Source organism: Pteronotus mesoamericanus, unplaced genomic scaffold (assembly GCF_021234165.1).
Source record: "Pteronotus mesoamericanus isolate MK-2021 breed Mesoamerican mustached bat unplaced genomic scaffold, CSHL_Meso_final scaffold_167, whole genome shotgun sequence".
NCBI classification, from domain to species: domain Eukaryota; kingdom Metazoa; phylum Chordata; class Mammalia; order Chiroptera; family Mormoopidae; genus Pteronotus; species Pteronotus mesoamericanus.
Genome location: NW_026555308.1, coordinates 11447856 through 11473797, shown reverse-complemented (window position 1 = coordinate 11473797; position 25942 = coordinate 11447856). Strand labels below are relative to the sequence as shown.

Below are 25942 nucleotides of genomic sequence, written 5' to 3'. Positions count from 1 at the left end.
GGGTTGGAAAGGAAAACTATTTCTCAAGTAGGATGAGACAGTCAGGGGCTGGAGATACCCACTAGAGAGTTTCACTAAGCACTGAACTCTTTATGGAATTTGTGGCCCGAAGTTACTGTTCTCCATCTCGTTTTTTCTAAAACCCTACCCTTAAGATTCTGACTTAATAAGACCTCTGTGAGAGACCAACTCAATTATACATACTATAGAAGCCCACTGTTGGCTTCGCTAGGGGTATATTATCCATTATATAGAGCACTTAGAATTGTTTTCCTTCCTACTCCAGTTCTATACTCACACCCTAACCATGAGTTTCATCTAAATATTCTCCTACCACAAATTCTGTGTATGAAAGCAGAACCTCTCTTCTTTCCAACTTTCCAATCAAATAACCACTTACAGTGCCAGTCTAAGCTTTAAGCTTGATGTGTGAAATAGGAAGAACTGTTAGAAATGCACAAAATCCAGCCTATTAAGTATGTAGCAATGTCTTAAAATCTGTTTTAATATAGTACAAAAATTTTTACAAATTCAGCTAACAGGAAAATACATGATAAAGTTTTAATTTTAGTTGAGACTTCAGTTTAACTACTACTACTAGTAATTCCTCACTCGCCAGGAGTATTTTTGGAATTAGGATTTTAAAGTAGGGTTTAAAGAAATTAACTTATCACTGAAATGAAGGCTACCATAAACAAATTCCTATACAGCCACAGAAAAGAGATTCAAGAACCCAAAACTTTGGTTATTTTAGGAAGCAAATATAACATTATGCCATTAGCCCCAATATCAGAGGAAGTCTAGGAAATCTCATTAATTTAGACTCAACTAACAAAGATTCAGTAATTTTAACTCTGCCTACATATAACTCTGAACTACAACATTTTTAAAGGAAGGAGTTGCTAAGCAAATTAAAATACAAATAAAAATTGCTAGAGGATTATAAATCAGTTTTTAAATTTTTACATGCAAATAACTGGTGCTGAAATACTAGTTAAAACTAGCTCATGTACTCCCTTTTTAAAATCCCATATTCCAGTGGAAACAAAATGTATGAGGCAAGAGTCCACAACACTGCTAAAATGTATTAGATAATTTTTCCATCTTCTCTGTTTATTTTGGCTGTAAAAAACTGGGGTAGCAGTCAGAAAAGCGTAATAGGCAGGGTATGGGACAAAGATTTATAAATTCTCAATGTCTGATAATCCATATCTCTACTTTTATTTTTATAAATGTCAAGTCCCACAATTAAAATACAACTCAACTTCTCTCCATTATAACTACAAATCATTTTGGGGCATTCACTTTATCCTTGTCCTCATATAACATAACTGAAAAATACTCCCATGTTTATAACAGGAAACATACAGGATTGCTTAATAAGATCTAGTATTTTACCTAGTTTAGATACTATCTTGCCCTTAAGAGCAACGATGAAAACAAATGAAAAAGCATATTTAAAGCACATGAATATATGTAAATCTGAAAAGAAATGAGACATAGTCCAAATCAATAGTCCAAACAAAAACATTACAAAATGTTAGGGTAGCAAGTGTCGCCGTAATTAGATACATCTATATTTACATGCATTTAAAAATCACAGGTGCTAGTTTTAATCTCCAAGAATTTAAAAAAAAATTTTTTTACTGTTATTCTATTACAGTTGTCCCAATTTTCCCACTTTGCCCCCCTCCACCCATCCCAGTCCCTACTCCCATAGTCAATTCCCACACTGTTGTCCATGTTCATGAATAATTCATACATGCTCTTTAATCCCTTCCCCTTCTTTCTACCTTTATCCTCCTTTCCCCTCCCCTCTGGTAGCTGTCAGTCTGTTCCATGTTTCTATGCCTTGTGGTTCTATTCTGTCTGTTAGTTTACTATGGTACATTTACACAATGGAATACTATGCAGCAGAAAGAAAGAACTCCGACCTTTTGTGACAGCATGGATGGAACTAGAGACTATGCTGCTAAGTGAAATAAGGCAGTTGGTGAAAGACTAATACCATATGATCTCACCTATAAGAGGAATCTAATGAACAAAATAATCTATAAGAAATTAAATTTATTTTAATCTTTATCCTCACATGAGGATATGTTCACTGACTTTAGAGAAAGAGAGAGGAAGGGGTAGGAGGAGAGAGAAGGAAGGAAAGGGAGGGAAAGAGAAGGAGTAACGGAGAGAGTGAAAAGTGAAAGAGAAGCATCAGTGTGAGAAACAAACATCGATAGGATGCCTCCCCAGCTGCCTCCTGTATGTGCCATGACCAGGAATCAAACCTGCAACCTTCTGGGGTACAGGACGATGCTCTTCTCAAAAGAGAAGAGGTACCTCTCTTTTACATTTTAATTCAAACTTAATGACAATATACACCAATCATTTACTCCTTCAAAAATGGTTTGTGTGTACCCTGGAGCATCATCCTGTACACCAAATTTTCATTTAAGAAAAAGAAGTGTTGCTATGTCACCAGAAGTGACTCCAAGTCTTTCAACTCCCTATTTTAAAAAACAAAGTTTTCACTGAATTTTATATATACATATTCATTCATTCATTCACCAAACAGCTTATGGGTTTCTACCTACTAGATCTTCTCAGTAGCATGCTCTAGAACAAGGAGATAAGGGAAAATAAATGATCTTATTTAAATAGCCCACATTTCTGGCATCCACCTTAAGTACCCCATGCTCCATGAACTTAAACACTCCTAAAACAATCTCCCTCTTACACCTAAAGAAAGCAGGCTGTGGAGAGGAATTAAACACAATAATAAAAACAGAGAAGTTTTTTAAAAAATTAAATCATAAAAAGCTTACCTCGGTCAAATATTTAATTATTTTCTCGTCTTACATTCTCTTTATTAGCACCTTTATTGTGAACCTAGAGGAGGAAAAAAAGTGAAAATTACTTTTTACTGAACACCTACTTATATGCCAGGAAGGGTGGTCAAATAAAGCCTCCTAGAGAACATGAAGTCTGAGATTAATAGGAAAGAACAAAATAGAAGTCACTAAAATGGGATAGTTGGGAAGGAAAGTGAGAGTTGCAAGTGTAATTAAATAACTCTTCCTAAATTTCTCAAAAACCTGTATAAATGACTACATCCATTAAATAGGCTTAAAGTACTGAAGCAGGTGAACAGTTGGGGTGTTAGACTCAGAACATCTGCATTTGAATCCCAGCTCTGCCACTTTCTAGCTTTTGTTATCCTGAGCAAGTCCCCAAGCCTCTGTGTGCCTCGTTTTCCTCTATGTATAACAACAGTACGCAACTCACAGAATGTTGAGGATTGTGAGATATAATCCACATCGGGACTTTTTGAGTTCCTGGAATGTAATAAATGTTCAATAAGTGTTAATTATTGCTTTTATTATTATATGCTTTTATATAATAATAAATGTTTGCCTCTCACAACTTCTACCACCACCATTATTGTATTATTGAGAAATGGCATAATCTTGTTGTCAAGAGACTTACAGGGTGCTGGGAGAGACATAAGAGGTACCCAGACACATCATATAAGACTAAAGAAAGATCAGCCCTGGGTGGTGTGGCTCAGTGGATTGAGCAGCACCCTATCAACCACAGGGTCCCTGGTTCAATTCCCTGTCAGGGCACATGCCTGGGTTGCAGACCAGGTCCCCAGTAGGGGGCATGTGAGAGGAAACCACAAATTGATGTTTCTCTCCCTTTCTTTCTCCCTCCCTTCCCCTCTCGAAAAATAAACAAAATCTTTTAAAAAATAAAAAAAATCAAAGTAAATTATTATTCATTTATTTAACAAACCTGAGAGCCTGTTTCCTGCCAGGTATTTTGCTGTGCATTCTTGGGTGGACAGAATGGACCAGTTTGTCTCCTCACAGCTACCAGTCAATCAAGGGTCACACTATATAGGACAGATGAGTTACTTAAGGAGACAGATACTGTTTTTTCACTGGGTATGGGGCAGCATGTATCTGAACTGGTAGCGCTGGATAACAGAACATTTATGATAGGAAACACAGGACATCTGGGTAGCCTTATTGTCAACACACATCCAAGAGGGCAGTAAGTAGTAAGGACAGAATGCAGGAGACAAATGCTGGTCTGGTCTGTTCTCTGTTCTCAGGTATGTTATTTTCCTGCTCAAACTGAACAACTTCAATTTTAATACCTTGTATTTGTTTTAATTTCAATTCTAATATCTTTTTACTGTTTTCCCCCCAGTAGTTTCTTTTTTCCCCTTTTAAAAGTGAAAGGGGTAAAAATAGGGGGGAAAAAAAAAGAACAGCAACCTCAACCCATGTTGGCATTAGCGGTGATGGTGGAAGTGTCATTACATCATGAGCTTTACACATTCATTTTTAACACTCTCAACTTTCTAGTAAAGAAAGAATTGCTCCTTTTATAGATTAGGAAACTGAGGCTGGGAGAAGACAAATAGATTCCGTGATGTTCACAGAGCTAATAAATGCAGACATAAAATTAAACTGCAAGTTTAACTCCTAAGTCTTTCTCTTAGGCAAAAATGTATAAGGGATTTTGAAGAATTTAAAGCCTGTTAAAAATGACTTATAATTTCTGAGTCTATCAATTTCTGTACTTATACAGAAATAAACAGCCTTTATTTACACAGTCAAAACCACTTAGAAAAGATAAAGAGAAGATTGTACTTACAAAGGCGACAAAAAGATAAAATACTTAAGATCAATTTAACAAGAAATGGGCAAAACTGCCCTAACTGGTGTGGCCCACTGGGTAGGGTGTTGTCCACAAACCAAAAGGTCACCAGTTTGAGTCCCAGTCAGGGCACATGCCTGGGTTATAGGTCAGGTCCCCAGTTGGGGGTGTGCAAGAGGCAAACTGATAGATGTTTCTCTCACCCTCTTTCTCCCTCCCTTCCCCTCTCTCTAAAAAAATAAATGAAATCTTTAAACAAAGAAAGGGGCAAAACATGTATGAGAAAAGCTTTAAAAATTTCAGAAGGATTCTAGAGTAAAATTAAACAAATAAAAAAATACAATACTCTTGGATAGGAAAATTCAACACCAGAAAAACATCAATTCTCCCTATGTTAGTTTATAAATTTAACATGATCTCCATTTTTTTTAAAGGGTTTCTCCCTCCCCGCCCCCCACCCCTGGAACAAGACAAAATGATTCTAAAGTTCACATGGAAAAATAAACAAGCAAGAATTGCCAGGAAATTGAAGGGCAACAGGGGAAACTAGTTTTACAAGATATTAAAATATTTTATAAAACCAGTAATATATACTGGTGTATGAATAGAAAGACTAATGGACTATAACAGAAAGTTGACAGGTGTACCCCAATACATCAGGAAGTTCAGAATACAATAAAGGTGTGCTATATTCTGAAATAAACAGGTAAGATAACTGGTAGTCACACGGAACGAAACAAAACTGAATCTATATATCATCCCTGAACATCAGAATAAATTCTACAGGGGTCAGAGATTTAACTTGAAAATGAAACCATAAACGTGCTAAAAGAAAACAGGGGTCAATTCCAAATTCTTGGCGGCCTTTCTGTGATTCAACCCAGACACCATAAAAGATTAATAATTACCTAAAATTTAAAGATACAACTTTTAAGCTTTCTCTATACCAAAATACATGAAAGTTTAAAAAAAAAAAAAGACAACTGGTGGTAACTGAAACTCACATCACAAGGGGCTAATCTAATTTACAAGTAGAAATTGATTAGAAACAAAGCAACCCAAAAGAAAAATGTACAAAAGGCAGGAAGAAATACTTCATAGAAAAAGAATTAGAAACAGCATTTAAGTATATATATAAAGATATTCAGCTTCATTTATAATCAAAGTAATGCACATGAAAACTATGCCAAGTTATCATTTCTCACCTATCAAATTGATATAAATCCAAAGGTTGGTAAATGCAGCCTATGGAAAGGTTGTAGAGAAACAGGTCCTCTGATGCATTATCTGTGGGGGTTCAAAATGGTACAACCCTGAAGGAGAGCAGTCTTTATCAAAAGTATAATTGCATCGCTCACTGACCCAGCAATCCCACTTCTGGGAAGATATCCCACATACACCTCACACATACAGAACGATATGTGTACAATGTTATTCATGCGAGGCTGTCTACAATAGTAGGGGACGGAAAAACTCAAGTATGCATCAGTGGGAGCTAGTTCAATAAACTACAGCACAGGCATACATGCTTGCTTTCCATAAACTTATATGAAACTATCCCAAAGATATATTAACTAAAAAATGCAAGTGGCAGAATAACTTACGTAGTATGCTATATTTCATATAAAAAGGAGAAAGTATATACATAGTATAGTGGTATTTGCTTCTGTCTACACAAAGACACAACAGATTTCAATAGGAAACAAAAGAGGTTTCCTGGGGGGAGAGGGGGACAGATTAGACCAAGAGCACTGTTAGACTCCTCAAAAATATTGCTGTTTTTATATTTAAACAATACAAACATTTTATTTATAAAAAATAATTTTAAAGTGTTAAAAGTATAACTCATAGAAAAAGAGAACTACCCATAAATCAGAGTCAAAAATCCAACAAGCATTTAGAGATTTTTCTCTGAAATTAGATATTGAAAAGCAGTATTAGTGTTAACATCAATGAAAATTATAACAGAAAATGTCATTTTTTTTCCTTCAACAAAGCTAAAGCAGATGACTACAATTATTTGCAATGATTTAATTTAATGCTTCTCAAAGTATGGTCCTGTACCAGCAGCATCAGCATCACCTGAAAATCTGTTGAAATGTAAATTCTCTGAAGAAACTCTAGGAGTATTAGGTAGCAATTCCTATGATACACACTCAAGTTTGAGAGCCAATACTCTCATCCAGTGCTTCCCATACATTCACTTGCATCACTTGGAAGAGGATCATATTAAAATACAGATTGTGGTCCAGTAGGTCTGGGATGGACCCCCGAGTCTGCATTTCTGCCAAGCTCCAGGATGCTGCTGGTTCAGAGACCACACTTTGAGAAAAAGAGTTAAAGTCCACCTGGAGAAGAAGGTAGGCAGTCTTCACATGGTTGAGTTTTCTATGAAATCTGCCCTAAATATCATACAGAAAAAGTCCTTACACAGGACTTTTATCTATTTGTGGCTAATAGATAACCATGTAGCCTCCCATATAAATTCTGTAACTAACACACAGTAAATATATTTTCAAGCATATTTCTTATTAAAACAGCAATTATGAATTATTGAAATCCAATGTAAGGATGTCCCATTTGAGGAAACTTTAATTTATGAAGTGAAACTATGAGTCTTCCAGAATGATAAAAACCAATAATATTCATCCATACATCTGCCTGGTTGTACTATCTGATTAACTCTACTTCAAATACATTAACCATACCATGTGCTTGACATGAAAATCACCAGTCTGCTCCTTATATTTACAAATACTGATTCTCCATTTGTCCTATATGGGAATAATTTTTACAGGATGCTTCTGAGTAAAGAATTCTGGTTTAGCTGGAAGAAGCTAGGCATGTTGTATATCTTCATTTTGCAAGTCATCCCTTGGATAAAGTTTTTGGTGTTACAAATTAATCTGCCCTCAACTGGTATGGCTCAGTGGGTCACACGCCAGCCTGAAAACCAAAAGATGGGCAGCTTGATTCCAGTCAGCTCACACGTCTGGGTTGTGGGCCAGGTCCCCAGCTGGGGGACTTTGAGAGGCAACTCATCGATGTTTCTCTAGCTCATCAATGTTTCTCTCCCTCTCCTTCCCCCTCCCTTCCTCTCTCTCTCTGAAAATAAATTTTTTTTAAAAGTTTAAAAAAATTAATCAATGTGCTAACATTTATATATATTCCCTATTTCACTGAATCTAAGACGCCATCAATTTTCAGATACACTACTGTTTTATATACTGTTAAGAAAAGTTGCTGATTAAACCATGCCAATTTTAAGATACCATTCCATCTTAGATATGCATCTTTACAAAAAAATCAATGAAATTCCTGGCTGGTGTGGCTCACTGGATTGAGTGCTGGCCTGCAAACCAAAGGGTCACCGGTTCAATTCCCAATCAGGGCACCTGCCTGGGTCGCCAGCCAGGTCCCCAGTTAGGGGTGTGTGAGAGGCAACCCCACATTGATGTTTCTCTCCCTCTATTTCTCCCGCCCTTCCCTTTTCTATAGAAATAAATAAATATTTTTTAAAAAAATCAATGAAGTCGCTTAACTATAAATCTCAGAGGAATGTGCATAATAAATTACTCATTTTCATCCATATAGGTGTGGACTTCTGTCCATTCAACAATGTAACCCCCAACACCTAAAAACTGGAACAGTTGCCATATCATTGCAAATCATATAATTTGGTTCAGTTTTGTACAGATGAATATAAAAAGTAGCAGCATTATTTTTTTAAGTAAGGGGAAAAAAAGGGAGTGACCTCTTTTTATCCTGGAATGTGATACTGTTTTTTCAAAGTAATAAAAATTAATTACTCTCAATTTGGATAATTTTCAAATCCAAAAGTATTTGACGTATCTCTCTAGTCAATTCAAAATGTATCTATTTTGATAAGTATTTACTTACATGTTTGTTTCCATAGCACTTTTCAAAAGTAACAACCAATGAAAAATAAACATCTTACAGCAAGAAGGAATTTATCCATTCAACAAAAAGGAAAAATAAACTTGCTTTGTAGATTTAACAAGACTTGAAGATATTTATGTTACACTGTAGCTCTATAATAGTCTGAGTTGAACTTTCTTAACTCAATTTGCATTTCCCCCTTAACTGCATGTCTGAGTTTCACATGAAAAGACAATTTCAAATGAATCATACAGGAAGGACTGAGGGCATATGTGATATTAGGTCGTTTTAATTTTCACCTGGGTATACATCTACATTTTTTAAAATTCTCTAATATGGATATTATTATGTAGGAATAGAAGTTATTTAAAAAGTGGTTATACAGTACTGATTTGTATTTTAATTCAGGACTTTTTAGTTATTTATACATTATTGCTGTCACTTCCCAACTCCATTTTACTCTCAAACTGCTCATTGATTCAAGAATTTAGTTGTCAACATTTCTTTGTGTGTGTATATATAATTTAATTTTTTACACTATTTTGTATTGTATTTTTTTCCATTATCATTTATTCCCCCTATATCCTCTACCACCTCCACTCACCGCCTTCCCCCCACAATCACCGCGCTGTTGTCCGTGTCCATGAGGTCTTTCTCTTCTCTTCTCTTCCCACCCTCCAACCCTCCCTCCCTATCCCTCCACTCTGCTCAATTTCTAACAATTTCCATTAAACAAAGCAAATTTTTCAGAAGGACATAGGTACTAACCTTGCCTCCCACCTGAGATTAACCAATGAAAGTGTCAGTAGCCAAGGGCCTGATTTTTTTGGTATGTTAAAATGGGGGGGGGGGTTCCCAATAAAAATTGTTGTGTCAGTTAAATTCTGCCCCCTTTTCTCTAATAATTGAAAAGGCAATGGAGGCTATTCATTAGAGAAGGCCTCAAGGGGGCTGGTACTGTCCCCTAAGAGACATATTTACTTATCAAAGTGACTGGAGCCACCACTGGCATTTAGCATTTGTTGGCCAGAATGGTAGACTTCACAAGATGCGTGGGACGGACCCATATGATGAAGATTCATCTTGGTCCTGAGAATCTTTTACATATCCAGTCAGATTAATCACTATAAAGTGGCATTACTTTAGGGCATAACACTAAAAAGTTTTTATAAGATATTATGGGAAACCCACAGTAATTTACAAGAATATAGCTAATGTGAGGAATGTTGAGATAAAATAACTAATGTTTGAAAATTAGTGACCATTTTCCCCACGTCACATACTGTTAACTCAACATATAATTGAAATGTCGTAAGACTGAGCATATCTAAACCAGTAACTGAGATACCAGCACTGAATCCTTAAATCTCAATCTTGTTATTTTATTCATTATCATCAATAAGTGGCAGTATCTCAAAGCTTGTGACACCAAAGTTGTTATACAATGTAATTTGAAAATATGGCATCCACGGAGGGGTTATATTAATATTATTTATGTGTTGATTGAGATAGTCTGTAATTTATCTTGGCATCTTAGCATTTTATCTCAAATTTAATGTAAGCTGTTTATTTATCATCATAAACAGATTATCCCAAAACTTAGGTGTATCCCCCGCACATACACACTCACAGTGTTCATCTATATCTCTGGCCCTTCTTTTTCTTGTTGAAAATACCTCCTAATATTTTTATCGCTCTATAATCCAAGTGTATCCATTTGAAGCAGGTGCAAGCACCCAGGCATGTGCTCTCTTCCACCACAGTATGTGCTACAATGCACGTCATACATTGTTCTCTATTTAGTTCTCCCTTGCATTTAAACTGGAGCATCGTACTGACTATGTGTACATATTTCATGATAAATTTTATTTCAGGGCAGTAAAAGGGGGTGCTTCATAAACATTTGCTGCAAATGGAAAGGGCCTCAGTTCTGTCAAGTTTGAGCACCACTGCTCCAAAGGGTGGAATCACATGCTTAACAAAAATCAAACTTAAAAGTTTCCTTTCCCTAACTAAGGAAGCCTGAGGCTCCAATATTCCAATTCCACTCAACCTGACACCCCACACCTGGCACACCGCTACTCTTAAGTCCACTTCTGCTCTCGCACAGAGCCAAACAAGAGTTATTAACCATTTCGGGATCAAGGACCCTTTGGGGAATTTGACAAAAGCCAAGTACCATCTCCCAACAATTCATATACCACGCTGCATTCAATGTTGGGGAGGGGAGGGACTCCCAGACACACCCTCTGAAGCCCAATGGGGACCGGAGGAATAGAATTCGAGTCTTAAACCCCTGCAAGTGGGGGTGGGGAGAAGGATGGGAGGTAAGGACGGGTGTGGGTGCCGGAGTCAGTGTGCCTCCGTCTGAACCCCCAATCCACCCCTTCCTAGCAGTGTAATTTTGGGCAGGGCGCTTCACCTCTCCATGCAACACTGGAGTGGAACCGCGCAAGTGCTGAGCATACAGTAAAGGCTCAAATGGTGTTGCCACGGCCAGCAGCGCCGCGTCCTCGGCACCATACCGCTTCCTGCCGGGGAAACTGAGGCGGCCCCCTTCCCCCGGGATCCCAGGGACTGGTTGCAAGGGGACTGGCCCAGGCGGCCCCGGCCCGGCCGCCCCGCCCCGTCCGCGCGGTCCCCAGACGGGGCGGACCGGGTGGCTACTCTACAACCGCGGGACGAGCTGGGCCGGCCACCTACAACAAGGGCCGCCGCCCGGCCCGCTCCTCTGTCTGGCCCTTGGTCTGCGCCGCTCTCACCCTCTCCTCTGCCCACAACGGACTCTATCAAGGCCCGCAGCTCACCTCCCCAGCCGCCGCTGCTGCTGCCGCCGCCACCGTCGCCGCTGCCACCACCACCGCCTCCTCGCGGGATCTCGCGAGACTTCTCTCCCCTCGGCGCACCCCCGCCCTCCCGCGGCGCTTGCGGACCCCGGCCTGGAATCGGCTTGGCGGGCTCTCTGTAAGCAGCCTTAGCTTCAGCGTCAGGCCTAGTAGTGCTCAGGCTTCTGCGCCCCCCTTGGTACGTCCATTTCGCCCACCTCCGTGACCGTGAAGGGTTAAAAGCCAGGTGCGAGACAGTCGCCTCCCTCTCACCTGGCCGGCTAGTAACTTGCGCATGCGCACGCCTGGAGCACTGGACCTGAGAACCTTTGCGGAGGCTCTGACCGTATCGACAATAACCCCACCAGTTAGTCTGGCAGTGCATGCTATGCACTGAGTACTTTTACAGCTCCCCTCGGGTCGTCGAAAAAGCCCCCCCAAAATGAATATTACTATACTCCCCATTCCAGAGGGAAGGCAACGGAGGCTTGACAAGGTTAAGTCACTCGCTCCAGATCGCAAAGCTAGGAATTCGCATCCAGGATTGTCTGACTCCTAAGTTAAAGCCCTATTTTTCCTGCTCCCGACAACCCCCCATCCCCACCCCAGGCCCTACCCTGTCCCTCCTTTCACTGCTGAGGGCAATGAGTCTCAGCGCCTGTCTTTACTTCCCTCCTAGCGTTCTCAAAGGTGAGAGGAGTCGCTCCTGGGTGGTTAGTTGCTACAATCCGTCTGGGGCGTTTTGGAGCTGCTGCCAAGAAGATGCTTCTCCCACATTACACGACCTTCCTAAGGCCTCGCCGTTCCAGACTCTTTACAGGGCTCTGAAAACGATGTGATTATATTCTGTTCTATCTCCCCTTCAGACGGGTGGTGTTTTGATGATGGTAGCATAGTTCTATGGGACACAGGACATAGAACCAAAATGTACACATTAGGGGCACAGAGAACCATGTGACTTCTTCCTAAGGGTAAAATCTTAACATTATAAACAGTAGTTTCCCCTTATTCAAGGTTTTGCTCACTGCAGTTTCAGTTACCCGTGGTCAACCACAGTCCGAAAATATTAAATGGAAAATTCCAGAAATAAACAATTCATAAGTTTTAAATTGCGGCTGTTCTGAGTAGTGTGATGAAATCTCAAGTCTTCCCGCTCTGTCCCGACCAGAACATGAATCATCCCTCTGTCCAGTGCATCCATGCTTTACATGCTCCCTTTCTGTTAGTCACTTAGTAGCTGCCTACATTATCTCATGAACTGCCTCAGGATCATAGTGCTTGTGTTCAAGTAACCTTTTTTTCAAAGGTATATATATGTAGAAAAAACATGGTATATAGAGAGTTCAATACTATCCAAGGTGTCAGGCATCCACTGGGGATCTTGAAACATATTTCCTGGAAATATAGGGTGACTATTGTAATTTTTTTTCTAAAGAAGAGGGGCTGGCCCTGGTTGGTGGCTCAGTTGGTTGGAACATCATCCTGTGCACCCAAAGTTTGTAGGTTCAATCACCAATCAGGGCACATAGCTAGGATGCAGGTTCAATCCCTGGTTGGGATGCATATGGAAGGCAACCAATGGATATTTCTTTCTTTCTCTCTCTCTCTCTCTCTCTCTCTCTCCCCCCCCTTTTCTATCTAAAATCAATAAGTACATCCTCAGGTGAGGATTAAATAATCATAATACTAATAAAATAAAATAAAGAAGGACTAGCATTTCTTTAGGGCATTTCAAGGTCACTCCCAATAGTCTTCCAAGTTAAGTCATTGGAAAATGGAGACTTGGGGAGATAAAGAAACCAGCCTAAGGTTCTGTAATGAGACAGATTTTGAACCTGGGTCTGAGTTCAGAGCCAAGCACTGCCTTGCACTCAAGTCCCTTCAGCTAGCATGAGCTAGTTGGTCTGGGCCAAAAAACTGTTGTAAAATCAAGGGCCTAGCTCTCCATTCACCATGCATCAGAGGCTTACTCAGCCTACCTGAAAGTTACATCAATATCAGCAAATGTTGGCCTGTCTACCCTCCAAGCCTGTCTGCTCCCTCCGGAAACAATGCCACTCTTGAAGGTCATAGGTGTCCCTCCATGCACCAGCATCACTCAAACCACCCAATGGAGGAAGTGAGAGAGGAAAGAAAATCACATCTGATGAGCAGCAGCAAGATGTCAAATACTACTCCAGGTACTACACATTCATTTAGTCCTCCCAACAATACCAAGTGGAAGGTACGATTGTACCTGTTTTAAAGTTAAGAAAATCAAGGAACTAAGATGGGACTAAGAGGGGAACTCCAACCCTCATTACTTACCAAGGGTACACAGTTGGTAATTGGGAGGGCTGGGGTTCCACTCCAAGATAGTCTATCACCAAAACCACACAATTTGACCTCAGTGACCAACAAGGTTCTTCCCTGCTCCCAAAAATCTACGTCTTCATGAAACTGAAAACCTAAAAATCCACTGAAGTCAGGACTCCAGTCTAAGATACTGTCTTTTTCTCTGGATAGACCATGTCTCAATATTCTCATCTAAAATAAGGATATACATGGGCTGTTGGGACGATTAACCAATTTAATATTTGTGAAGCATGTACTAGACTGACTCGCACCAATTAAGTTCTCAGTAAATTATAGCTATGATTATCATGGGGATGTCTTTGATATTTTATTCTTTCCTCAGCTCTCAATATGAACTGCAAATCATTTTGGAGGGATGCAACCTTATCTGCTCAGGCATGGGAATAAAATTAGTTTCTAGCATACTAGAAACAATACATGCTCTTGAATGGAGAAAATCACTCCTCTACTTCCCCCTGATAGCGGAAAGAGACTAGACTCTTCTGAAGCTCTTCTCAGTTTCCTGGGAGACTGGTAGTTGGTTTTATAAAAGGATCCCCTTGTATAGGAAAAGTCACCCAAAAATGTTTAAGTTGTTGGCCAAAAAAGCTGAAACTTCTAAGAAACTTTTGGTGAGGTTGTGGGTTAATATGACTACAGTGATATCATGATTAGGGGAAGCTGCCACCACACTCAGGCAATAGTACCCCAAAGTAAAGTTTCTACCCTGACACAAGGCACACCACACATTCCCACCGATGGCAGTGTCGCACTGCGGAAACGATCCTTACCATGGAAAGGGTGGATATAACAAGATCCGTTGGCGATCCATTGCAGTTTGACAAAAACAACGACAACAACAAAAACACTGGGGTGATTCTAATATGCATACCACTAAAGGCTTAATGTACAGTTTCCAAAAAGTGCCATTGAAGTGTCTTCTGATCCAAGAGAAATTTTATAAATGCCTATAATGAATTCACTTAATGCTCATTTGTTCATTGAAAACATATTAAGCACTTAAGTGCCAGTTGCCGTGTGAGAAGCTATGAGTAAGACAGACCATCGCCCAGGCTCTCATCACATTTATGGCCTGGAAGGAGAGAGAGGTGCTAATTAAATAATTGAACCAATAAAGTGTTGAAATGTTATGTGGTAAATAGAATGAAAAAGAAAAGCAAATGACCTCCCTCCAAAAAAAAAAGTCTAGGTGGAAGGGTAGGAAATAACGTGTTTGAATTAAGTTCTGAAGGCATTAGAGCAAACTAGGCAAGGAGGAGAGGGGAAAAAAATCCCAGAAATAGGGATGGCATGGATCAGCAAGGAGAACGTAAGTGTGGGCCGCAGGAAAGGTAGGAGGATGGCAGGGCCTCTAGTGGCATCTCAGGCGTGTATTCACCCTGAGCACATGAGGGGAGAGGAGAGAACTCAACTGGAGGCAGAGAATATCGTGAGAAATGCCACAGGTCACCACATACCCATTCTGCCCTATTAGCCAATCCAAGCTCATCATGGAATCCTACCCCTCCTGGCCCACCAGTGCTTGTTCAAAGATAACACAGCTGTTGTATCTCTAGCCAATCTGTATTTGAGGAAATCGAACATTATAAAATCCTACCACCCCAAAGCAGAAATCCAGCTGCAAATGTCCTGCCTTCCTTCCAACTAGGACAAGGAAAGTGACATCGGTTCCGCTGGGCACACACACCACGTGAGACTGAATGTGGTCATGAGCTGCGTTCTGTGGAAGATATCGGTGGCCAAAGCAGTCAGCTTTGGGGATGGCGGTTGCAGAGTTGAGCTCCTGATGGAGAAGCTGCACCAGTGCTGATGGCAGTGGTGGCTGTGGTGAGAGCAGACTCAGGCAGGGTGGCAGCCAGCTCATGGGGCCAGGCCTGCAGTGTGGTTTGGGGCAATTTTCCTAGAAGCTTAGCCTCAAGTTCCTTTCTCCAGCCCTCCCAATGATTCTGTGGGACACCCAACATCCTATATTACAGTCTCCTTTCTGCCTAACCCAGCTAGCATTTCCACCAAGAATGCTGACCCCTCACAGGCCAAAGCCAATTGGAGCCAATGAGACTTGGAGAGAGGTTTGGTAAGATTAGTTGCCAGGCGAACGTACTCTGCTGTAAGAGAGAGCCTGATGGAGCCGGCTCACTCTCCCTGCCCAACATGGACCTCAGTTGCCACCAATGGCTCTTTCGGCAACTGCGGGATAAGATAGGGCCTGAATGGCACAGAAAAGTGCAGAGAAGCCAAAAGATCCTGGGTCCTTAACTACATCAGCAAGCTGCTGGACTGACCCTAGACCTACAAGGCCCTTGATGTCCCCTTCCCTCAGCTAATGCATGTGGTCAAATCAACTTGAACTGGTTTCTCTGTTCCTTGCTGTCCAAACATTCACACTGGTGCAGGGAGCAAGCGAGCAACTTAGGAAGAGCAGGCATGTATCTTCCCTGGCTGTGTCAGGAGCCATCCCAAATCCTTGGCAACATTTTACATCTAACCCTCTCCCCACACACACAGTCCCACTCAATATCAATACCACTCAAGTAAGCCCTGTCTGGCTTCAAACACTGCATTTAACAAAACACATCCTGCCCTGACCAGTGCGGCTCAGTTAGTTGGGCATCATCCCATGAAACAAAAGTTCCCCAGTTCAATTCTCGCCCATGCCTGGGTTATAGCCTGGTCTCCAGTCAGGGCACATGAGAGAGGCAATAAACAGATGTTTCTCTTGCACATCAATGTTTCTCTCCCTCTCTTTATCCCTCCCTTCCCCTCTCTCTGAAAATAAATAAATAAATAAATCTTTTTTTAAAAAAGAAAACTTATCTTTCCTTAGCCTTTCCCATCTTTTGACCATTTCTTTGATGGACACTATGCTTCTGTTCCTTGCTCAGCTCACACATCTGGTAAGAGGCAGAGCTGAAGGTCTGGAGGCAATCCAGATTCCAAGCTTTTAGCCACTAATTTAATGCCACACACTGTTCAGCCTCCTTATATTTAAAAAAAAAAAAATTATGGCCTTTAGCCAGGAAAAAAATAGAAAAAGAGCTCAAGTCCAACTCCATATTTGCTATCTAGCCTTGAGCAAGCTTCTTAGGTCTCACTTTGAAGTGAAAATGAATTTAATGACGTTCCATAAAGTGTGGTAGTTATCTGTGCTATTTGCCCAGGACTTCTAGCTTCCCACCTTCTGGGCACATTGAGGATTGCATTTCCTGGTCCACTTAGGTGGGGTCATGTGACCAGTCCTAACCAAGGAACGTGAATGGAGGAAGTGTATGTCACTTCTGGGCTGCTGCTCTGTTGAGTAGAGTCCACAGCCTATGCATCATGAACATACAATATGAGCAAAAAACCCAAACCTTTATTGTTTTAAGCTACTGAGAGTTGGGGGTTGATGGTTGTCATAGCACCTACTAGCCTATCCCTATTAATACATACAATATGGTGATTTGCTGATTTATTCACTCAAGGAACACTTTTTTTCTTTGGTTCAAAACCCCAGCTGGACAGGAGAGAAAGCTCAGGCTGCAGTCCTGAAGATTCTGGTAAAATATGCCTGGATGGATTCCAGACCCCTACAGTTTGGGGACTCCTGATACACTGGCAAGGCTGAGACCCTTTCTTAATTATTGTCCCACCGTGTGATGGTAGGGTAGGACAAGGTCCCTATCCTTGAGGGCTATAGAGGCTGGGACGATGGGTGCTGATATAGAAGAACAATGCAAACCTAGTTAAATGATCTGAAATCTGTGAAATTAAGTGAGAATATAGAGGAGTTTTGTAAACTATAAAGTTGTATGTGGGATAGAAAGTAGACTTGCATTCTTACAAACTCATTACTGAACTCTGTGAACCAAAACCAGGTACTTAGGCTCTCCGAGCCTCCAGTTCCTCATCCTAGCATACACAGTATTATTTGTCTGTTTTCCAAATATTAAAAAGGAAACTCGGCAAAGTGCTTAAGAAACAGCCCATGGTCACACAGCTAGTACGCGGCTATACTGGAATTCACCCCCAGGTCCTTTTGTATTTAGAGCCCACATTCTTAAATACTGGGCTTAGCTGATTTACATAAGGCCCCTACCTATATTTCCAGGTATAGCTCTTATCTCTGCCTTCTCTTAAAACCTTATCTTCCAGCCACACCAACCTGCCGGTCATCCTAGGCCCAACCCATGTTTTTTCATACCTCCACGCTTTGGCTCATGCTGGTCCCTCTGTGTAGTGTATCTTCCCTCCATTCCTACCACTCTGCTTCCAAACACTGGCTGAATTGTTGGACTCACTCTGATGGTCCCATCGTTGGTTCTGTGACCATCCCCCACAGTATGGTCCTGCAAATGGCTTTGCATACGCCTCCTTTGATACTGCAGCCTTGTGGAGGGCGGGGCCTTGGGTTCCTTTCTCTGGACCATCTGACTAGCATTGTGGGCACTTATGCTAAAGCATCAGTCACAGCTACCTGAATACCAACAAGCTCAGCAAAACCAAAACCCTATAACTTACAAGAGAAACCATCCCAAGGCCACATAGCAAAGTATTTCAGAAAGTAAGTTCAGGATTTTAATTCAGCCTTCACCACTTTGTAGCTTTGTGACTCCAAGCACCATACTTAATCTCTTCCAAACCTAGTTCCTTAGATGTAAAATGGAGTTAATGACAGTACCTGCCTCACACAATTGTGAGACTTTAATATAATATGATATAATATGTACAGTAAATTTATGCATAGTGCCTACCTCTTAAGGAAAAAATGAATTAAATTCCAGCCACCTTAAATTCCAGCTGTTATCATTGTCATCATTGTCTACTTCTTATTATTATTGCTACTGCTACTATTCAGCATGTCCCATAGTTCTTATTATTACTCACCACAGTCTCCCTCCCCTTCCGCCAGCCCTAGGTGACTTTGCTAATCATTCCTTCCAAGAAAGGATAGTATTCTTGGAATTCTTGAAATGAGTTCATTGTCTTGCTGATGGTTCCATGCCCACAATGATTTAACACCCCCAGTGCCCCCAGGAAGCTGCCCAGTTGGCTCCTTAGGAAGTCTGTGTCTGCCAAGACCTTTCCATCCAGCTTCCTGGATACAACTAAGAAAATAGTTTAATAGAAAATGCTCTCCTGAGATTCCCCTTCCACTGACATGACATCATCTTGCTCCAGGGTATTCTGAGTTCATTTCTGGTCACCCCAGGCCACTGCAAATGTGGCCCCCACCCCTGGCCATGGGAGTGGTGGGAACCCAGTCAAACAGGCCTGTGAACGTCTGGAATCATTGATAACATGAAAAGTAATAAATACCTGGGACAGGCTTATTTCTTTCTACCCAGGGGGAGCTAAAGGAGTCACGCTTTTGAGTTTCAAATAATAAGTGTTCCATATGCTATCAGAGTGTGCAACTCTTGCCCTTCCTAACTTTCATATATCTGGAGTGCAGTGGGCAAAATTTGGGTTTTCAGTAACGCACACATTCCTTGAGGTTTCATGCTGAACAACTCCAAGTTGTTACGAAAGGACAGGAGAACAGTAAATTCCTCCAGGAACAGGAACCAAAGAAAAAACCAAACCTCAGACAACAAAATAAATGAAAGTATAAGCTTGGTTTTTCTGACTGAAAAGAGTCTGAAATCCCAGCCATGAAAGGTTTCTGCCAAGACTTGCTTTTTGGTGAAAATTCACAGCTTGTGAAAAGGAAAAGAAAGATGGGAAGTTACAGGGAAAGAGAACAGCATGTATGTTGAGGGGGAAGAGAGCGGAAATCAATGAGGCAATAAGAAGGCAGCCAGCAAGAGGCAAGCTGCTTCCAGGATCAAAGACAGTAGTACAGGTAAGAGAACCACTGGGTGAGTTTTCTCCAGGGGGCTGGAGCAGAAAACAGGTAAACTACCAACCCCCCCCCCGCCCCCGCAAAACCATGTTAATATACAGCTGCTCAAATAAATTTGTATTCCATCTCAACTGACTCATTTCGCTGGAACAATGAGCTCACATTCCAGAGCCTGGGCTGACCCTCATGAACCCCACTGCAGATAAAATATAAAGTGTGTAACTTCTTTTTGCACTAAGAAAGACCATGCAATCTACTGAGATCTCTTTTGTCTAACTTCTGATAGCAATATGTAGCAATGTTGTGTTCTCATGTCAGCCATTTCCAGGGGAGAGAGGATGAGGAGAGGGATGAGATGGAAACATTTTTTACAATTTATCAAGATTTGGAGATCAGCCTTTCAATTAAAAAAAAGTTATAAATAAGGAGGGAGATAAGAATGACTCTATGGTGATAAATTGAAATCAGTAGTATTTGCTATGAAAACGTTTTCTTAAGTATATATAGGGATAGATACAGATGTAAATATACTAGATATGTATATGTGTGTATGAGTTGGTAAATATATTTTCAAATTCTGAACATTGAGAGGGCCTCGAAGAAAGGATTTTCCAGTGGCAATGAGCACACTTACCACCCAGATCTTGGTTTCTAAACACCATTCTCCAATAAAAGGAACCAGGGCTCCTTAGAGAAGTGGTTGATTCTAGAGCTGGGACAGGGAAAATACAAGATGGACCTGGAACCAGAAAATAGGAATTTGCATGCCAGGAAAATAGGGAAGTGCTTAAAAAAAAGTTGAGGACTTATTGAAAATATATAAGACTTAACGTTAAAGAGCTCCCAATGGCCAAAGCTGGAATAATTTGAGCAAGAAAATAAAGATAGTGTTGGAGTATAAGCCATAGAATAAAATAAAATAAATACCCATGATTCCATATTAATTACAGACACTACATGAATCCAGTGATTGAGATTAATGTCACTAGTAATAAGTCATGTTGTTACAATTTATTGAGAAGGGCACTTCATCTCTGTGGTACCCTTTCCCAGAACCCCTGTCACATCAGAAGAAAACCTCAGACAAACTCAACCCTGGCCAGTATTTTTTTTTAAGTGACAATGTCATGAAGAACAAGGAAAGACTGAAGAATTGTCACAGATTGGAGGAGACCAAGGAGACGTGATGCCTAAATGCAGCGCGGGACCCTGCGCAGAAAAGGACATTAGAGGAAAACACTGGTGAAATCTGAATAAAGTCCATGGGTTAGTTAATGTTGTACCCATGTTAATTTTTCAGTCCTGATAATTGTTCTATAGTAATAAGACACTAACATTGGGGGATGCTGGGTGAAGAGTATATGGGAATACTCTGCTGTGCTTGCAACTTTTCTGTTAAGTATAAAGTCATTTCAGAAGAAAATACTTTTGAAACCGTGGTGCTGAATTTTCCTAGTTATTGCTGATAGGATTTTCTAGGAGCAGGCTAGAAAACATCCATTCCAGAACTGGTGTAATTATTAATCATTGTTACGCCAATAGATTTAATTTAAAAAACTGGTATCAAAAGTAAGGCCCTTAAGAGCTATCCAGTTCTTGGAGAAGCAATATGAGGAGGGGTTTCATTAAACAACTAACACTTATGCTTATTAAGTTCTGCACTGGGCTCTGTGGAACTAATGGCAAACATAACACATGGTTCCCATGCTCAGAGAGTTTACTAACTACTGGAGGAGAACAGACCAAACATAAAGCACAAAAAAATAAGTAAAATAATTGTGAGCCATGGCAAATGCCTTGAAGGAAATGAATGAGGAGTCCTGGGAAAGTATTTCTAAGGTGATGACACCAAGGTTGAGACCTAAAGAATAAGAAGGAGCTAATACATAAAGAATGGCAGAAGAACCCCAAGTGGAGGGAACAATGTGTGCAAAGCCCTGAGCCAGGAAAGAGTTCGGTGTGTTTGAAGAGATGTGACACAAATCACCATGAACATTAGGCCATGTGTTGACTTAGAATAGAATCCTACATCCACAGCGTACACCACCACCACCGTCACATCTGCCACCACCATATTTCATGTGGTCTTCCCTACCAGGGAGGGATGAGTGAACCGATCGGCACCACTACCAAAACAAAGGCCTTCTGAATGGTATAATAACAAAATGGAGCGTGATCATGTGCTATGTTCTAAATGTTTGCGTCCCCCACCCCTCAAAAAAATTCATGTTGAAACCTAGTATTTAATGTGGTGGTATTTGGATGTGAGACCTGTGGGAGATGATTAGATCATGAAGGTAGAGCCCTTATGAATGGGATTAGTGCCTTCCCAGAGAGCTCTCTCCCCCCATGTGTCACAGGTGGACACAGGGAGTAGACAGCCATCAGTGAACTAAGAAGCAGGCTGTCACCAGACCCTGAATCTGCTGGCATATGACCTTAGACTTCCCACCCTCCAGAACTGTGAGAAATTAATGTCTGTTGTTTAAGCCACTGACTCTATGGTATTTTTGTGGTAACAGCTCAAATGGACGAAGACACCGGGCCAGTATCTTAAGGTGGTGTGAAGGTGTGTGGCATAGTTCATAGTGGTGGGGAAATTAATGTCTGTGCTGCTCCATTCCTCTGGCAAATCGTGATGGGAGAGGAAGAGACCAGAACGGAAGGCAGAGCACATTCATGAGAGAAGAGACACACAAGGCAACATTCAGGGCAGAGTATGAAATTAGTTTAGAAGAAATGAGTTGTTATGATAAGAAAAAAGTGGAGAAGACTATTTGGGGTGGAGAGAGCAAAAGAAGGGAGGAGGGGAAAGATAATCAGAGGACCTTGAATGAAGATATGTAGCACTCACTTAAAAGTTGTTTGCGTTGAAAACCGTTTCCAGACCCCCAGACACCTGTAAAGTCTACCACACACTCAGAGATGGAGTCCTGTGTGTATCTATATGTGTGTCCATGTGTATGTGTCTGTGTGTGCCTGTGCTTGTGTCTGCGAACATGTCCATGTGTGTGCCCGTCTCTGCATCTGCATCTGTGTGAGTCTAAGTACGCATCTGTAAGTGGTTCTGAGTCTGTGTGGACTGTCATGCCTGTCTATGCTTGGGTACGTCTTTGCTTCTATGTGCTTCTGTTTGTGAGTTTGTGTATGTCTGCTCTGTCTGCATCTGGGTGTATTCGTGTGTGGCTTTGTGTGTGTGTTGGAAATCACAGCAGGGGACTGAATGCCTGCAGAGTGAAGACAAATGAATTGCCACAAAAGCCAGAGGGAGAAAGAGCAGTGGGCAGGGAGTGAAGGAAGTCAAGGCCCAGGTGACAGTGAGAATGTAAGGCTCTGGGAATTAGATGACATCTTTGCAAGGACATTGGAATTTCCCCAGGACTTGGAATGCAGACGGGAGTGGCAAGTCAGGTTAGTATTATCTAGAGACTTTAAAGGGCAGGATGGCCTGCCCCCAAATTGGCACCTGGCTTCTGGGGTGTTATCTCCTTTCTGAAGCTGAGAAAACTGAGTTTACAGCTAGGACTTGCATAAGAATGAAGAGAAACACCCACAACTGATCTTCCTGGGTGGACTGACCCTTGGCAGAAAACAAGGAATCACAGAGTAAGGAAATTATCCCTCTCTCAATTTGCTTTCTATCCTTCTGCTGAGAAAGTCTCTCCTTAATACCTCCGTAACACTTGCTAATCTTTTTTTAAAGAAAACATTTTTTTCTTTATTATCAATCAAGAGCATCCCAGCCTCAGGCACGCTGCCTAGAATACATTATCATGGCTTTACATAACCACGGCTCTACAGTTGTGTGATGTTACAACAATAGAACACCCCCCCCCCCAAATAATTCTAGAATCATTCATGGTTCAATTTGGCTGTCTAGTCAACATAAATGTGATGGCATGGAAGACATTTTTCCATTTGGTAGACATCTTAATTTTTGCTAACTATTTTGGGAGTAAAATATGAAACATCCAAGTCGTTAGAAACTAGTATTGATGTCCTCCTGAGCTTTTAAAAAAATTCAAGCCTTTTGTCATATTGGAGATACATTCGGGAGAAATCTTTTGTTTCACTTCTTGTTTTTAATTTAAAAAAAATTAGAGTTGCAAGAATAGCAAAGTAAACTCTCATACTCTTTACCTAGATTCACTGCCTGTTTACATTTTTACCACATTTGCTTTCTTTGTGCATATGTGTGTGTGTTGTATGTGAATAAGTGTATGTGTATATACATATATATGCACATAGACCAATATATATACATGTGTATATGTAAATACACACATTTTTTGAAAAAGCACTTCAAAAATAAGTTGGTCAATATTAGGATCTTTTATCCCAAATACTCCATAGATCTCCCAAGAACAAGGACATTTCCTTACATAGCTGTAATATAGTTACTAAATTCAGAAAATTTCATATTGGTACCATGCCAGTATCTAATATGCAGTATCTAATAGTCAAAGTTTGCCAGTTGTCCCAATGAAGTCATTTCAGAGTTTTTCTGATCCTGGATCCAATTCAGAATTCTACTGCATTTATCTGTCATTTCTCCTCACTCTGATTTAATCTGAAACAGTTCCTCAGTCTTTCTTAGTCTTTCATGTGAGCGACCAAACTCCCCTTTTAACAAAGGGAAACTCAGAGGTTTGAACTAGGAAGAGGATCCAGCTGGAATGTAATCGGCTTTTGTTTTCTGAGTATTTATCTTTCCAATTATTTTCTATTTATGGTAACTGACACTAGTGTCTTAATTATGGTAGTGACATATGGCTTTTCTAAATTTTTTTAAATTTAAAAAGTGAATTAATTTAAAGAGAAATATTAAGGAAATAATAGAACAGTTATGTAGATCTAGTCCAGGTCCTCTCAACCTCAATACTGTTGGCATTTGGGGGTACTGCGTGGGACTGTCCTGTGCACCATAGGAGGTTTAGCAGCATCTCTGCTCTCTACCTACTAAATGCCAGAAGCATCCCTGCACTCTCTTTGGTTATAATGACCAAAAATATCTCCAGACATTACCAAATGCTCCCCTGGGAGGTGAACTCACTTGGCTAAGAGCCACTGATCTGGCCAAAAAACATAAGAGTGGAATGGGAGTGGTTGAAGTTTGAGAACCCTGGAGTGGAGCACTTGCCTCTGTTCAGTTCAGCTCAAGTGACATTGACCAAGTGTTGCCACATATCTGGCCCTGTGCTAGGTACTGGGGGGACGGATATGAGCAGGGCACAGTCCAGGTCTCCAGCAGTTGCTATGGAACAAAAAGGGGGCAGAGGAAGTCCAAGAAGCAGAAAAAAGTAAACCCAAGAAAAAAGAGCTTGGAAAAACTATATCATCACCTAGAATTAAGTCTCCTTAAGCCTCGTGACTCTTACAACCATTTTTCTGCCCCAATAACTCCTTTCAAGACATGAATCAGATTATTTCACTCCCCTGATTAAAAGCCTCCAGTAACTTCCCATCACACGTTGAAGATGATCAAATTCCTTCTAGGACCTAAAAGACCCTGTGCAATCCAGCTCCTATCTTCCTCCTTGGCCCTTATTTTCCTTGCTCCTCATTATTCTCATACTCTACCCACTCTGAACTTCTCTTTCTCTCAAGATCTCACCACGCTTGTTTCTGATGGAGACTCTGCTTTACTATGTTCTCTGTGTGGAATGTTTTGTCCCCAAGTATTGCAGGGCTGTCCCCTTGTCATCAGGTCTCTGTTCAAATGCCACTTCCCCCTGACCACCCTATATACAGGAGTCTTCCCTCTTGTAGTCCTGTTTGATTTTTCCTTAGTGACCATCCAGGAAGAGGTGACCATCTGCCTCAGATCTGGCCAATAAGAAATGTTTGTGCTGTCCCTTCCCCCTCTGCCATGCTCTTTCTGAATCACAGGGGTGATGGCTGGAACTGTTCAGCAATTCTAGGGCCATGAGGGAAAGACCATGCAAACACTGGATTCTTGAGCCATAGAGCCAGCACCAACATCTCTTACCATCTGCTGTTCTAGGGAGTAAAATAAATCCCTAGGGTTTACATAACAGCAATTGGGTTATCTGGTACTTGCAATCAAAAGTAGCTCTAAGTAAAACATATTTGAAATTACTGCATTAATTTAGTTGTGTGTATTTTGTCCACTAGACTCTAAGTGTCATGAGACAGGAAATCATTATCTGTCTTATTCACTACGCCATCTTCAGCCCTTAGTCAAAGCCTGATTCATGATAACATTCAATAACTATTAACCAATCTGTTCCCTAGTTCCCTCACCTATAAAATAGGGACAGTCACAACACCTTGAAAGATCGTAAGGATTAAATGAGTCAATACACATGGTTAGTGCTTAGAGCAGAGCCTGGCACATAATTGTTATGCTAAGGATTGC

The 25942-nt window shown here is 40.9% G+C and overlaps 1 protein-coding gene across 4 annotated transcripts in view; it reads right to left on the bottom strand.

Annotated features, from left to right (window-relative positions):
- Window positions 1-11434, bottom strand: part of MRTFB (myocardin related transcription factor B) — a 236227-nt gene extending 224793 nt beyond the window's left edge. For 3 of the 4 annotated variants that reach the window (XM_054589599.1, XM_054589598.1, XM_054589600.1), the window contains exons 1-2: window positions 11370-11434; window positions 2820-2883 (exon numbers count right to left, since the gene is read on the bottom strand). The gene's annotated coding sequence lies outside the window, so the exon portion shown is untranslated. Of the gene's footprint in view, window positions 1-2819; window positions 2884-3789; window positions 3874-11369 lie in introns of those variants that run through there. The other variant, XM_054589597.1, reaches the window with a different exon arrangement.
- Window positions 11435-25942: the final 14508 nt, after the last annotated feature.